Below are 11,982 nucleotides of genomic sequence, written 5' to 3'. Positions count from 1 at the left end.
TGAGTGCACAGGACCGGTCCATCTATTTTCCTGTATGTCTTAAGCAGAGTCAGTGTGTGTGTGAGAGAGAGACAAAGAGAGAGGTCCAAACACTTGGATTGATTTTGATGATGGATAATTTATCTCCTTGCAGCTGAAGCCTCCTCAAAATGTAACGAGTTGTTTGTACCAGTCCTGCCTCTCGGCTGCAGATGATGCTCTCTCAAATGCACATATTTATTTAAAAATATCACCCAGAATAAGATGATGGTAACACTGTGACAGTAGATAGAACAGTGTCAGACTCTGCAGGTGAGGACAGTTCGCCGTGCAGGTGTGAAGGCCTGAGCCAGGGATTAAATTGCTACGACTAGACGACTGAGTTGAAGCATTTCTGAAATGTCAGGGTTTGTGAGAACCTACTGACAGCAGTATGGGGACGAATACACCATGAACCAGTGACAGGTACTGTTCTGGAACAACACTCGTCTGTGAAGGCTCCAGCTGATAACTCTCTGTACTTAAAGGAGCCACGACAAGACCTTGGTGCCAAATACCACAGAGTACCATCCCTGTAATCTTAATTCATCATATTTAACACATTTAGATTTACTTCTTACCACATAAATCTGTCTCAGTTTTAAAGAATTCTAACTAACCATGCGCACTGTGAGCATTATTGCTGGTAATGTTTCCTGGGAGATTTGCGATGCTACCGTAATGTATCAGTCAATAAAGTCAGCATAGTTTGTCAGAGAGCCTGGCGGGGCCACAGCGCTAAATGGTTAACGATCCTTAAGAGATGAGCAGGCCGTGACTAATCTTGCCTCCAGGCAAGGTGCATTTATCTGAGGAGGAGGCTGGAAATCATTCCAGCAGCTGAGCAGCGCATGTTGGACAAAGTGAGTTCAGTCTAAACCAAATGTATGGTGAGCTATTTTTAGGGAGCCTGCATTTTGGTTTGATTGAAGGTGTAACGGCAGTGCAGCCATGGAAGCTTTACTTAATGTAATGTCTGGTCTGCCTCTTCTGTAAATGGCTCGAGGACTTAAACTTGATTTGATACAGAATAGCTTCTAATGGGTCCTGGGGTATTGCTGCACCGCTAAACTCATCCTCAGCCTCCTGAGCTCTCTGCTCTCGTCTGCAGCTGCCACAAGAAAATTCCTCCAACAGCCTTTGCTTTAGAGCAATGAAATGGTCGGGTCAGCCTGTGTCAGCCTCCCATTCACACCTGTCATGTCCTTACAACAGGAGCAGCTTTCTAAAGCTCTTAAGGGCCACACTTTATGACATTTTAAAGGCCACTTGGAATTCAATACCAATTAAAAACCAAAATTCTTCCTTCAAATCTTTTGTGACAGCAATCGTAAAACACCGTGAAGGGATTCAGGGGATTGCACACAGGATATTATAAGTGTGTCAGTCACCAGATGGTCAATGCTTTGATTGATGCATTTTAAAATATAAAAATATTTAAAAACTTTTAGTCGCCTTCGGTAGTGCCCGCTCATCTCATCCATAACCTTTTAACTGAGAGCTGTTTTCATAATGTTCAAACGTAATTGTGTAATCTTTTGCAGTCACTCTGCTCCTCCTCAGCATTGTCAGGAAAACACACAACAATGGGTAACGTTTCACTTCAGTTATGTTAACAGCACAAAAATCTTACATGCAGTCCTGCTGAGAAGTTTAAGACCACTTGAAAAATGTAAAAAATAAATCATATTTTGCATGTTTGGATCGAAGCAGAGCTTCAACACGAAACAAGAAGAAATGTGAGACAAAACATTTCTTTGAGCATGTAATTTATTACAAACATCGCTTAAACTGAAACAGGCCATTTTACAGCTGAATGTGGATTCATTGTCATTTTCTGTCAGTCACACTGTCATGACGTTCTGATGGCAAAGACAAAAAGACTTTCCCTTTTTGAACGTGGTGGGCTGTTCAATTGCATACACAGGGTCTCTTGCAGCTCGCTGCTTGACCCAAATTAAGGCCATTACTGGTGCAGCCCCGTAACCATCAGACGGCTTTTGAGACTGAACGGCTTCAAAAACAAAAAACATCTTCAAAGGCCTCGTCTCCTTGAACGCCACAGGACTGACTGTTTGGATTTTGCAAGGGAAAACCAAAGATGGAACTTTGAAAGGTGGAAGAAAGCTTTTTTTTAACCTTGATGGTTTCCAACATTACCAGCTTGACAAGCAGATCCCACCTGAGATGTTTTCTATACGCCACAGTGGAGGGGGCGCCATAATGGTCGGGGTCCTTTTTCCTTCAGTGGAACAATGGAGCTTCGGGAGGTGCAAGGGTGTCAAACAGCTGCTGGCTATGTCCAGATGTTGCAGAGAGCGTCCCTCGTGACTGAGGGCCCTCGTCAGTGTGGTAACCACTGGGTTTATCAACAGGGCAACTCTACAGTACACAATGCCCGCAGGACAAGGTCCTCCTTCCAGGAGAATAACATCACTCCGTTGGACCATCCCGCGTGTTCCCCTGATCTAAATCCAACTGAGAACCTTTGGGGATGGATGGCAAGGGAAGTTTACAGAGATGGACAACAGTTCCAGACAGTAGTTTCCCTTCGTGTGGCCGTCTTCACCACTTGGAGAAATGCTCATATCACCTCATGGAAACGCTCGCATCAAGCATGCCGCACTGAATTTTTGAAGTGATTAACAATAACAGTGGAGCTACTCGTTACTGAGTTTATGTTTGGAACTTTGATTTCTGATTTGGGGGTTTACAGGGTTTTTTGGAGGTGTGGTCCTAAAGTTGATCAGCTGTAAAACAGCCTGTTTCAGTTTAAGTGCTGTTTTCAACAAATTGCATGCTCAAAATGTTTTGTCTCACTCTTATTTCTTCTTGTTCATGTTGAAGCTTGACTTGGAACCTTGTTAAGATCCAACCATGCAAAATATGATTTTTGCCATTTTTCAAGTGGTGTTAAACTTTTGATCGGGACTGTACAAAGCTATGCACGATCTGATATCGTCGTGCTGGTGTTGTTCCCAGATCAACATAGTAAATGTTGTTCCAGGATCAACATTGCAAGTGACCAATCAGAATGTTGTGACATCATACTTTTGTGACTTCGGGAAAAACCACCGAAAACAAAAAACTGTACTTAAGCTGCGAGAAACCGCCTCTGTCCGCCGATCAACGGACCCTGACCCTTTAATAAACGCTGAGCAGAATTGATATTGTCCTTGCAACATTGGAACTTCATAAATGCACGAATGGCTTGGCGCGCCAAAGAATAATGTCACAACAATGTGATTGGTCACTTGCAATGTTGATCCTGGAACAACATTTACTATGTTGTTCCAGGATCAACACCAACACGACGATATCAGATCATCCACATAGCTATAGCTCCATAGCTCGACGATCCAACAAGAAGCAGTGAAACACCGGAAGCTACTGTTGTGTATGTTCATGTAGGGTTGCTCTGCATCATATGATATTAAAATTCATTCAATCCTCTAAGTTCAGAGGAAGGACACACTGTGGGCAGGTTTCCAGGCGCACAGCTAACATGTGCAGACAGCCAAGCTCACATTTAGTTTAGAAACACAGACTCCTTGCATATCTTTGGACTGTGGCAGGAAGCCCAGAGAGAACGCACGCAGACACAGGTGGAGCATTATTAAAGAAAAAAAAATACATTATTTAAATCGTTGAGAATTTAGACAACTGGAAGTTAAAACAACCTCAGATCCCTCTGCAGCGTCCTGTGGCTGATTTGCCAGCATGTTACCACAGTGCCTAACACTTTGGACGCTTTTTAATTTTTCTCCTTCAGTCATCACCTTAATTGACCAAAATGAGAGTGTGCTTACAGGCATTGACTGTTGGCTCACCATAAACTCACCGCTCTGGCTATTTATCTTGCTTCCCACAGCTCTGTCTCCAGACTTCAACCTGTGAACTTTGTACTCTTCTCTCCAGGCAACAGGCTTTCTTTATGCTGATGTATATCCAATTACCCTTTTCACCAGACGCCCCCAGGTTGTGCACAATGTGAATGAAGGTTAAATTGCTGTTTCTTGCTTGTAATGTGTTTTTTTAAATGGTATGTCTTCCTTTCTGGCATCTTTTGCTTTGTTAAATTGTATTTTTGCAATTTTATCATTCAGTCAGAATAGGATGTGGCTGCATTCCTTACAAATCTGACAGCTGAATATGCAATAACCTCAAGCTGGATGTTGTCCAAGGGATAAACTGTTCTTTGTCCTTTATCTTCTGATTTTTCTTGTCATCGTTTCCCAGTGGGTTCTTGCTTTACAGCTCTAAAGATATTTTCCTGTTCCCCCTCTAGGCAGACCTTAGCCTTGGGAAATCACAGGCATTAGCACTTGCTTAGAATATCACAGTATTCTGCAGGAAATATCCATGCTTGATGACAAATAGTTCCACATCAGAGGGATTGTCTTCCTCCTCAGGCTCCTTCAAGCCAAACATGAGCCTTCTTTCAGACGATCTCCATTCTGCTATGCAGATTATCCCTTAAGGCCTTTCTTTTGTTTCTTGGCTATTGGTTTTGCCTAAATCGGCCACTCGGTAATTTGCATGACGCCTTTGTTTTTAGAGGAAAAATGCAACGCCGAAGCACATTTTAGATACAGTGTGCTTATTCAGGGAATGGCTTCTTCTTCCTGTGTTTTAGTTTCATTCAGACGTCCTAATTAACGCTGCCCCTTAGTGGATTAGGTCCTCTGTTAATGAATGCCCTTCATCCACCTGAGCCACCTCCTGCCCACTAACACAGTTCATAAAAGGGACACTTCATTCATTACTGTAAACGTTACATTACACAAAAACAGTTGAGTTGCATGGGAACATTGTTGCTAGGAGACAGGATTGTATGGTGTCTAAAAATGTTTCACACCACTGTGCAGGATGTGCTGTAATACACAGACTGCACAGTGCTGGGCAATGGTGGCTACGCCGCTCGTAAAGGACAAAGATGCAACTAGAGACCTGGACTGGACCCATTCCAAATTACATGCCATCTCCTTGGGTTGGGTGAGGTTTCATTTTAGTGCCACAGATGTCTGATCTCTTTGTCAGTATGTCTCAAGACCTGCTGCTGCTTGACTATCAACACTGGCCGAGTAGAGTAGCCGAGTTTAGATCAGGCAGGTGCTGGCAGTCAAAAACAGCTAGTGTGCAGTAGTGAACGTACAGCTGAAGCTACAGTTTGTCAGTAAATAAACACTACCGGTCCTTATTGTGTGAATGCCTCATAGGCATTCACACTGTTGAGATCCTGTTTCTCTTTATTCTTTGTTTGAATCCTGCTTATGGCAACAATTCCTTCAGTTAGCAGTTCAACTTTTTTTAAACTCTTTTCAACACAAATTTCAGCTTCTTCACCTCTTTTCAGCGGAATTTTGAGTTTTTCAGCTCTTTTCAGCAAAAATTGCAGCGCCTTCACCTGTTTTCAGCTGAAGGTTCAGCCTTTTCACCTGTTTTCAGCACAAATTTCAGTTTCTTCACCTCTTTTCAGCAGAATTTTCAGCTTTTTCACTTTTTTTCAGTTTCCTGCGAACCAATTTGGCTCAGTGAGCTGAGTAGCAGCCTTGAGACCAGAAAGCCTGGGTTCAAACCCACCTCATGGCAACGTTTCCTTTCAGCAGACAGTTCAACTTTTTCACCTCTTTTCAGTACAAACTTCAGCTTCTTCAGCTCTTTTCATCAGTTTTCACTAGACAGCATTCACACTGCATTTTCACAGGAAATGCAACTTTTTCTAGTTTTTCTTGCGGGCCTCTTCATTTGGATACGCCTGAAGTTAACCACACAAAGACAAATTTTGAAAGTCTGAAGTTGAAGCATGTTTACCACAAAATGGCTTGTCACAATCACCGCAGCTCTGAACATTTAGTAGCAGGTATTCAGTCTCCTATATTTTAAGTGTGTCATTATATAACACATTCAAATTCCCAATTTATCATTTGGGCAGGAATCTCTTTATGATTGTTAAATCATACAGGCTCCTTTCCTCCTGCTTTGTTGCACATAGTTGATTGATTAGGTCTGAGTAATTGTCACACACGTCCAAAGACACAAATTTGCTTCCTGGTTACCATGGTTATGACCCCCATGGCCTTAGCAAAATTGCAGGGCACTTTAATTTGGCCTCATACTGTCTACATCAGTCTCCCTGTGTCTCTGTTGCTCACACAGGCGCATTTGTCTACAGGTGCTGACCGAGCGCCGTGACTTGATTATCAGAAAAGTATCTGATTGGATTTCAGGTTAGGCAAAGTGTGTTATTGCTCGTGGAGGAGTACATTTTTCAGTCGTGCTTGTAATGAATTTTTATAGCATATAATGGTAAATGGCCTGTATTTATATAGCACTTTACTAGTCCCTGAGGACCCCAAAGCGCTTTACATATCCAGTCATCCACCCATTCACACACACACACTGGTTAGACTACACGCCTTTGGAACAGAGGATCGCAAGTTCGATTCCTGCCTGGGGGCGTCTGTATCCAGTAAGGGTCCTAAGGCTAGACCCCCTATGCTAAGCGAGCCTACCGCAGACATGAGCGAGACAGATAAATATGAAGGCATGCCGGCTCGGACGTCGCCCGGATCAACAAGGTCCGCGTCAGGTGTTGAGGAACCAGGGCACCCTGACGAAAAGTGGGCTACTGGAACAAGAAGGCATCGGTGGGCAAGGGACGAAAACAGGGCGTTGTTGGAATGCTACTACGCAAGTAACCCCGGCGGAAGGGGCTACATGAATAGGATGAGGGACCTATGGATTCTTCGATACCCAACATCCACAATGACGGCGAAACAACTAGTAGCTCAGTGTTCCAACATTCGAAAGAAGGGACTGCTCTCACAGCTAGAGATTGACGAGGTACAACACAAATGCTACGGCAAAGAGGAGTCAGGACGCCAGGTCAGGGGGGAGATATCATCACCCCCACCCGAGATTGGGTACATAGCCCCAAGTGCGATAGGAGAAGGATCGTTGAGTGCGAGAGGAACTGACCTGAAAAATAGGATCATGGCCAAGCTTGAAACCTGGATCCCCCGTAGCCGGTTACCAAGATTACGTGAAGTTCCCTCAGAAGGTCTGCTAGATGATGTTAATGCAGCACTACGGGCAATACCTACAACCACGATTACCGACACTAACAAGCTGATCTACAATACGGCAGCAGTGATCAGTGAGATGCTTGGCTACAAGTTGAACAGCCACAAGGGGCAGTACCCTCCATGGAGAAGGAGGCTAGAGGGCAAGATCAAAGTAGCACGGAGGGAGGTTAGCCAACTAACGGAGTTGCAGAAAGGTGCGACAAATAAGGTGCCTAAGAAATACAGCAAGCTGTCCATACCTGAGGCCTTGGAAACTGCCAAGCAAAGACTCACAGCCTTGGCCAGCCGCTTGAGGAGGTACACCAGAGAGATCGAAGGCAGGAGAATAAACCAGCTGTTCTCCACAGAACCAGCAAAGGTGTACTCTCAGTGGCAAGGGAACAATAAGAGAACAGCACCACCAAGGCTGGAGACGGAGCAATACTGGAAGAGCATATGGGAGAAGGACGCAACCCATAACGGCAATGCTCAGTGGCTGGAGGATCTGAGGGCAGACCACAGCGACCTCCCTGAACAGGGTCCAGTAACCATCACAGTGGCAGATATCCAAGAAAGGGTCTCCAGTATGAAGAGTTGGACAGCACCAGGGCCCGACATGGTTCACGCCTACTGGCTGAAGAAGCTGACTGCACTCCACGAGCGTCTGGCAGCACAAATGAACCAACTGCTAGTTAACGAGAGACACCCGGAATGGCTAACTGAAGGCCGGACGGTCCTGATCCCCAAGGACGCCAAGAAGGGACCGGTCCCCTCCAACTACCGACCAATAACCTGCCTCAGTACTACATGGAAGCTCCTGTCAGGCATCATATCGGCTAAGTTGAACAGGCACATGGGTCAATACATGAGCGGGACACAGAAAGGAATTGGCAAGAATACCAGAGGCGCAAAACACCAGCTACTGGTAGACAGAACAGTCAGCCGAGACTGCAAGACCAGACTGACCAACCTGTGCACTGCCTGGATTGATTACAAGAAGGCCTATGACTCAATGCCCCACAGCTGGATACTGGAATGCCTAGAATTGTACAAGATCAATAGGACCCTAAGAGCCTTCATCAGGAACTCAGGAGAATGACCGAGCTAAGATCCTGTGGGACTTCCAGATACAGACGGACAAAATGGTGGTGGCTAACCAACCGGACATAGTGGTGGTAGACAAACAGAAGAAGACGGCCGTAGTGATCGATGTAGCGGTTCCGAATGACAGCAATATCAGGAAGAAGGAACACGAGAAGCTGGAGAAATACCAAGGGCTCAGAGAAGAGCTCGAGAGGATGTGGAGGGTGAAGGTAACGGTGGTCCCCGTGGTAATCGGAGCACTAGGTGCGGTGACTCCCAAGCTAGGCGAGTGGCTCCAGCAGATCCCGGGAATAACATCGGAGATCTCTGTCCAGAAGAGCGCAGTCCTGGGAACAGCTAAGATACTGCGCAGGACCCTCAAGCTCCCAGGCCTCTGGTAGAGGACCCGAGCTTGAAGGATAAACCGCCCGCAGGGGCGTGCTGGGTGTTTTTTTTTTTTTTTATATATATATATATATATACACACACACACACACACACATGTGTGTGTATGTGTATATGTGTGTGTGATTGTATGAACATAAGTCAGCATACTTAAAATGTAATTTCTTTTCCTTTTCCAGCAGTCTCAGTTCCCCCAGCTTTCACGGCAATCCTCAAAGCCCTTCTGGACACGCTGGGAAACCCCTTCCTTACCGCCACTGTAACAAACAAAAGTCACAGTTCTATTACTTTTATCAGAGTTAAAATAAAAATGTGATTTATGTTAGCTGGCTTCATTTAGCAAACAGATATTTCTGTTTATATAGATACAGATATTAATACAGATATATTTTACGCATAATTTTACCTCTTTTTTTTCCTAGATGGGAAGTCTATCCAGTTCACATTACAGTAATGCTAACACCCCTTTTGGTCGTCTCTCCTTACCTTCCAGCATTCATAAATCTGTTGACCTTCTTTGTCTGAGACCAACCACTACAATGCATCATCACCTATTTGTATTGGTAACTTACTTTACAACCTATTTTAATGGTTGCAAAGTAAGTTACTTGTGCTGTATGCAATTTTAGATACACAGAAAGTCTTCACTTACTATATATGGCTGTCATAGTGTCCTTATCAAGGGCAGTTCTTCACTCTGCGCCGATGTCCGTTTTGCTCTGTCCTCCTATAAAAAGCATGAACATTTGAGTGTTTGACTAGTTTTAGATTTCCAAAAATTTGATATTTGTACAACTAAACATTTGAACTACAATATATGCTATTGAGCGATACTTTTATGGGTAATTTTTGGTAAAGAAACTGGTGACAGAGTTGTAGGCTTTTTAAAGTACTATTAGCTAACCATTTGAACTGACTTTCAAAGCTGATTACCTTTTAAATTGCTGTGGATCAAAACCTCCAGTGGGAAGGCGGCCATTAGAAGAACACGCACCATTGAACCTGAAAATAACAAAAACAAACAAAAAACAGAACAATATATAGATACTGTTTATATAGGGTAATAAATCTCTTCTGAAGCAATATAGTTCATTTTGGGTGAAAAACAAAACATTCCTCTAAAATATATATACTGACATCAGCAATCAACATCATGATTGTAATTATTTCCTTTTTAGTACATCTACTGCTGTTTGCATGTGTCAAGCACTACGACTGTATCTATGCATATAAATTCACCATATATATCCAGCAAAAATGTTTTGTTATAGTCAAAAGGAAAACAAACAAAGGCATTCAATCAGAGGTGAGAAATTAATTGGGAATATGAATTATAGGTGAACTATTCTTTACCTACTAGCAATCAAGCTTCTTTAACCAAGAAGCTTGAAATATTTGAATGTAAAATAAAATAAATAAATAAATAATAATAAAAATAACATGATGTAATTAAAATGCACAACTTACATTAAGGAAATCTGCATTTGTATCCACAGGCTAAAAGTAAAACAGTAAATGTGTTAGTGATAGTACAGGTATTTGTAAAAAAAAAAAAAAAAAAGAGGCAGTAACTGTGACGCTTCTAGTGGGATGCTAAATGCAGAGATTTATATTTACAGTATAATACTACATGTACGGGTAACTGTGTTGTGAACTGTAACTGAATATTAGAGAATCTCAGAGAAATTAAATGTATTTATTTTTTGAATTTATCAATCATAAAACCGTCTGTTTTGAAGGCCTGTTACGATAGCGACTTTTTGTTGGTCGGTATATTGCCCCATAAACAATTGCGACAAGTTATGTCATTGTCATTTTAAGACCATTTTATGTCTTTGAATGTATAATCATAATATAACACCATAATAATGCAAGATCTACACACTTTCAATTGACAAACCAACATCTAATTCTTAAAGTATTTAGATCATTGAAATTAGGAATCAAAATATTAGATACCTTAAAAACTTGAATAAATAGTAAATTTTCTAACAAATAGAAAACAATGTTATTTAATGTTATTGTTATGTTATCATTATATTTTATTTTTGTAAATATAATGGCGGATAAATTACATCATCAACAATTATTGAGGTCATGTACATGTATTGTGTGTTAAGTCGATATATCGATTATTGTGATAGGCCTACTGTTTTGGTATCATAACGAGCTTGTCAAACATGCATGACCACTAAACAATGTCTAAGCAGTAGTATTGGTCTGAATGACAACAAACATAACTAGTGTTTTGGAAAATCTGTTAGAAAACAGTTATTTCAATAATTATGATTAGCATGTGACACAGACACCGCATAAAAAACTACAACAACAAATACTTACTTTAGGAGGATGGGGGAGGGCAGCATGAGGTTGAGACTTTGACATCTGTAAAAAACAAATTCATGTATTACAAACAAGTCACTTAAAAATACATTAATGTGGCAGACTGTTCCCTGCTCAGATGCAGTGTATGAGTACAATCAGGGCTGTCACAACAATGGGGTGGGGCCAAGTGGCTGCAACCCTAGGTACAATGTGCAGGTATATATAATTACATATAATATATGTGAATAAAGCAAGAATCTGTTTAGGTTAGTCACTGTGCTGACTGATGCTTGCTAGGTTTATATGATTGCAAACTGCACAAAAACAACAACAGCAACAACATTAATGACAATGACAAACAAAATTACTTACATTTATGTAAATCTCACATTAGGAAGATCTGCATTCGATTTCATGGGCTGAAATAAATAGGCAGAAACATTACTGCTAAAAAAATAAAAAACAAAAACTCTAAAAAGCCTAAAAATGACTTAAAAAGCAAGGAAATGTGGAACATTGTAATTAGCGAACATTAATTAAGCATAACTGTTCTTTGTTTCTAACCTTGGTAAGTACTCTGTAGCCAGTTACATATTACTACAATTAAGTTACATATTTTGATTACCAAATTATGGAAGCGTGGAGCTGCCACCCAGGCAAAAGAAAAATAGAGCTGTATCACGTTATGACGTGAAATGTTTATTGTTCTAACATTATGCTTTTCATGTTTGTATAATATAATATCACGTTATTATAATATACATAATTGTCACGTTCGCACAATATTGTACGGACGTGATAATTATGTACATTTTTCGTACAATGTTGTTCAAACATGTTGTTCAAACATGATAGTATATTGTTAGAACGATAAACTTTTCACGTTATAACGTGATATACTTATATTTCTCTTTTGCCTGGGTGGCAGCTCTACGCTTCCGTTCCAAATACACGAGAATAAAGTAATATTATATGGGAAAAGGCACCTGCTAGCTTGATGATGGAGGCTTCTAGACTGGCCACCCGCCTTGGCTTCTTGTCGCCACTCCACGAAATAAAGGTCCGTTTCCTCCATGCCGGCTAA

At 41.8% G+C, this 11,982-nt stretch overlaps 1 long non-coding RNA gene across 1 annotated transcript; it reads right to left on the bottom strand.

The window, feature by feature from the left end:
* Window positions 1–8,678: 8,678 nt before the first annotated feature.
* Window positions 8,679–11,423, bottom strand: LOC146653296 (uncharacterized). The gene is made up of 6 exons (XR_014907573.1): window positions 11,271–11,423; window positions 10,914–10,958; window positions 10,041–10,070; window positions 9,507–9,575; window positions 9,226–9,300; window positions 8,679–8,830 (listed from the first exon to the last, which is right to left on the bottom strand). It is a non-coding gene; the product is annotated as an uncharacterized LOC146653296 (long non-coding RNA).
* Between the last annotated feature and the right edge of the window lie 559 nt (window positions 11,424–11,982).

Source organism: Rhamphochromis longiceps, linkage group LG15 (genome assembly GCF_057381845.1).
Source record: "Rhamphochromis longiceps isolate RC_006_pf linkage group LG15, R_longiceps_female_GT1.1, whole genome shotgun sequence".
In the NCBI taxonomy this organism is placed as follows: Eukaryota; Metazoa; Chordata; class Actinopteri; order Cichliformes; family Cichlidae; genus Rhamphochromis; species Rhamphochromis longiceps.
This window is presented reverse-complemented; position numbering and strand designations above follow the sequence as displayed.